Source organism: Clupea harengus, chromosome 11, assembly GCF_900700415.2.
Source record: "Clupea harengus chromosome 11, Ch_v2.0.2, whole genome shotgun sequence".
In the NCBI taxonomy this organism is placed as follows: Eukaryota; Metazoa; Chordata; class Actinopteri; order Clupeiformes; family Clupeidae; genus Clupea; species Clupea harengus.
In genome coordinates, this window is record NC_045162.1 from 1,548,287 (window position 1) to 1,553,286 (window position 5,000).

The window sequence follows — 5,000 nt, forward strand, 5'->3', positions numbered from 1 at the left end:
TTACTGATTGTAATGCCATATGCTGCACTGAACTTTAGTGTACTTCAATGTGCTGTTACTGATTGTAATGCCATATGCTGCACTGAACTTTAGTGTACTTCAATGTGCTGTTACTGATTGTAATGCCATATGTTGCACTGAACTTTACTGTACTTCAATGTGTAGTTGCAATATAACAGGGATACAGCACCAGTACTTCAGCTATGTTTTGCCATATCAATTACAAGAAATTCATATTTTATGAAACTGTAATTACAAGGATAAGGACTGCAAATGTTTATGTATGTATGTGTGCGTGTGTGTGTGTGTGTGTATGTGTGTGTGTGTGTGTGTGTGTGTGTGTGTGTGTGTATGGGGAGGGGGGGATGTTTGGACAGAGGTCCATTTCCGCTGTGGTGTTGTAAGATTAGAATTACGGCTGTGCTTCTCGTAAGCTGGTGTGTGACTGCTTTGTGGGACTGAGGCTGTAAACACCACCACACACACACACACACACACACACACACACACACACACACACACACACACACACACACACACACACACACATTCACACACCAGCGGAGGCTTTCTACCAGTCTGATTGTATGATGCCTTTAAATTTGTATCAATAGCATTTTTACTATGTACTCCCACGGGACCAGACAACAGAAGGTTATAATAGATTCTGTTACAAACAACACTCCCCCACCCGCATACTCACACACACACTTACACACACACACACACACACACACATGCACACACACACATACACAGACACACACACACACTCTCTCACACACACACACACACACACACACACACACACACACACACATACACAGACACACACACACACACACTCACACACACCCACACACACACACATCCATAGAAACACACACACACAGTCCCACTGGCGGGCTCATTGTAAGGTCATTCTACAAATTGGATAAATCACCTTAAATATGTTGTGAATCATACTTGCTGTAATCATTCCCCTCACTTCAGCTCTGCTATGACAAACCTAACCCAGGTTGCATTGGTATCAAATATACAATATAATATGAAATATATGTATATATATATATTTATGAAATGCTCAAATCTGTTGCATTGTGTGTATTTGGTGTTCACTTGTTTATTGTTTTCATTTGTGTCTTCCCCTGTCAAGTGTACTGTGTCTTTTGTCTTTATTTATGAGTATCTATGATAGAGAGTCACACTTTCTGTATTGTTGCTGTTTGACATTAACAGAAAGCACATGGATAGAGAGATATTGCGCACGCACACAAACACGCACATACGCTCACACACATTTTCACACAGTCAGCACAATAAGGGATTTCAGGGGGGAAATAAACTAGCTTTGTGAGGGGACTGTGTGTGTGTGTGTGTGTGTGTGTGTGTGTGTGTGTGTGTGTGTTAGTGTGTGTGTGTGTGTTTATACCTCAGTGTTATATTTGTTTATTTATGTGCCTATTCATTTCCAGAGGGAGTGGTGTGTGTGAGGCCAGAGGTGGTAAAAAAGCACTGCATTAACATCAGAACACCTCCTAATCCACTGCACTGACAGTGACAAACACACACACACACACACACACACACACACACACACACACACACACACACACACACACACACATACAAGCTCACACACACACACACACGCACACACACACACACACTAATACACACACACACACACACACACACACACACGCTCACACACACACACACACACACACACACACACACACACACACATAGACACACTCACACACACATACTCAACTGAAACGCTCTCACATACACAACTGAGAAACTATACGCTCACACACACAACTGAGAAACTATACGCTCACACACTCAACTGAGAAACTATACGCTCACATACACACACAGACTCACACACACACACACACACACACACACACACACACACACACACACACACACACACACAGACAACTGAGAAACTATATGCTCACACACACACACTAAACTATACGCTCACACACACACACACGAAACTATACGCTCACATACACACACGAAACTATACGCTCACACACACACACGAAACTATACACTCACACACACAACTGAGAAACTATACGCTCACACAGACACGAAACTATACGCTCACATACACACACGAAACTATACGCTCACACACACACACGAAACTATACGCTCACATACACACACACACACACACACAACTGAAAAGCTAGTGCAACCTTTTACATGAACTATTGAAAAGCTTTCACACACACTAATCAAATTGGCTCATAGCCACAGCTGAAAGGCTCCCATATAACATTGGAACTGGGCAAGAGGATTTCAGTTCAAACGGAAAGCGTTTCAGTTGAACAGGAAGGTGGCTGAAAAAAGAAAGTGTGTGTTTCATAATACAGACACTCCACTGATGTCTGTTCATCAGCCTACAGGCAGCATGACTGCAGCTGCTGCAGCACTTTAAGGGGAACTTCAGGATTTCACCCTGGGCCCTACTTTTACACACACACACACACACACACACACACACACACCCTGGGTCCTACTTTTACACCGTTTTGGGTCCAGATTTGTGTAGGGGCAATTAACAATTGAAATTGGTTCAGTATTGAGATGCTAAAACCCCTATACAGCACATCACACACACACACACACACACACACACACATTCACACACACACATACAGCACATCACACACACACACACACACACACAGCACATCACACACACAGCACATCACACACACACACACACACATACAGCACATCACACACACGTATATTGCACATCACACACACACATACAGCACATCACACACACACACAGCACATCACACACACACACAGCACATCACACACACACACACACACACACACATACAGCACATCACACACACATACAGCACATCACACACATACACATACACATACAGCACATCACACACACACACACAGCAGAGCACTCCATTCACTGCCTTTAGTGTGTATGCTCTCTGTCTCTCTCTCTCTCTCTCTTTCTCTCTCTCTCTCTTCCTCTTTCTCTCTCTCTCTCTCTCTCTCTCTGTGCATGAGTGAGCGTGCGTACGTGTTGTGAAGAGCTGTGATCAGTATGCTATCTGTGGGTATGCCAGGAAATCTCTTTTCAGGTGGAGGAAATTAATTTCCAGCTGAGAATGAATCAGGCTTCAGAAGAGATGCTCCCATCAGTCACACAGCTACAAGGAGATACCCCTCTCATGCATCAAAACGAAATAGAAAAGAATAGCAAGAAGAAAGGATGACAAGACAAAAGCTTAGATTGAGAGATGCTCTGTCTGTGCTTCACAGTCCTGTTTCATACTCGTATATCTCTTTTCCCAATCAATAAACAGACAGTACAAAAAAGTGTAAAAGATAAATGGAATATCTCCTCTCTGATTTTTACCTTTCAGTTGTAGGTTTGCCAATGTGAGTGTGTGTATGCCCTCCACTGGGCAGTGGTGTGTGTGTGTGTGTCTGTGTGTGTGTGTGTGTGTGTGTGTGTGTGTGGTGTGTGTGTGTGTGTGTGTGTGTGTGTGTGTATATGCCCTCCAATGACATCAGAAACAGTTCTCAGATACATACATGCAAACACACTGTGTGAATAGAACAACATGCTAAATGCTTCAGTAACTTTATTAGTAATTAGTTATATATTCAACTTTATTAGTAATTAGTCATATATTCTACTTTATTAGTAATTAGTCATATATTCTACTTAAGTATTCTGTTGTACATTCAGTCAGCCTGGCTACAGTCTGTGATGGAAATCTGATAAAAACCAGTCTAATGAGATCAGTCTTATAATAAGAGATAAGTATAAAGTTTATTAGTCTTCTGCAGAAGGATCAGAAACACACAGAGTGAACAGCAAGCAGTCTGTGAGAATCGGATGAATTATTTCACAGGCAGTGTGTCACGTCAGAGCCCGGACCTGCACCAGCCACGCCCCCGTTGGTTTCCACTCGCTCACGCTCACCGGAGTACTGATCACTTACACCTGTGTCCTGACTCACCTGCACCGCGTTTACACTCACCGGGTCCCTAATCACCCACACCTATCAAAGTCCCTACATATACCTCACACTCCCTTCACTCGGTGTCTGGTATCGCATGTCAACGGATTCACAAACCTTGGATTTCCCGCTGCCTGACTTTCATGAGGATTACATACTCTTCCGTCTTAGTTTGGTTTGGTTTAGTTTAGTTAATCTCATTAGTTCCTGTTTAGAGTATAACCTTAGTTCTAGTTTAGTTAAGTGTCTTGCCGAGTGTGACTCGTGTTTTGTTTTCCGCAACGGCTTGTTCTGTTATAGTTTGTTCGTTCAGAGGTTGCCTCTGCTTTATTTAGTTTCGGCGATTACATCGCGAGTGCCACCAGTGCCCAGCAGTGCTACGCGCCTGCGCCCCTCCGAGGGTTGTGACTGTGTTGTCGAGGATTCACCCCTCAGCCTCTCCGTGTTCGTATCAGCATCTCTGTGTCTGCAACCTGTTGTCTGTCCTGTGTGTTCCTGGCTGTCTCTGTTTGCAATAAACTCTGTTCCAAGTATCCCAATCTCGAAGTCTGTTCGTTCCGTGACACAGTGTCTATTTAACAGAGTTACAGAGATAAGAAGAACAGGGAGTATCACTGTTCCAGCACACTATATTCTCAAGGACAAAAAAAAAAAACAATCACCCCAGTTCTCCTCAACTTCACATTACATGCTTTAATCAATAACACTTGCAATTCGCATCATTTCTAATACAAGTCATCATACCCAGAGTGCACAGTGCTCAGGTGGGCTATCTCCCGGGCCTTTCTGTGTGGAGTTTGCATGTTCTCCCCTTGTTCACAAGGGGTTTCCTCCACTAAGAACCCCAACAGTAAAAACATGCAAAATAACAGAACTCATGTCCATCCCTGACCAAAGATGGACAGTTCACTTCACTTGGTCCCCAGGCGCTGCAAAGCTGCCCACTGCTCCTGGGGGGTCCTT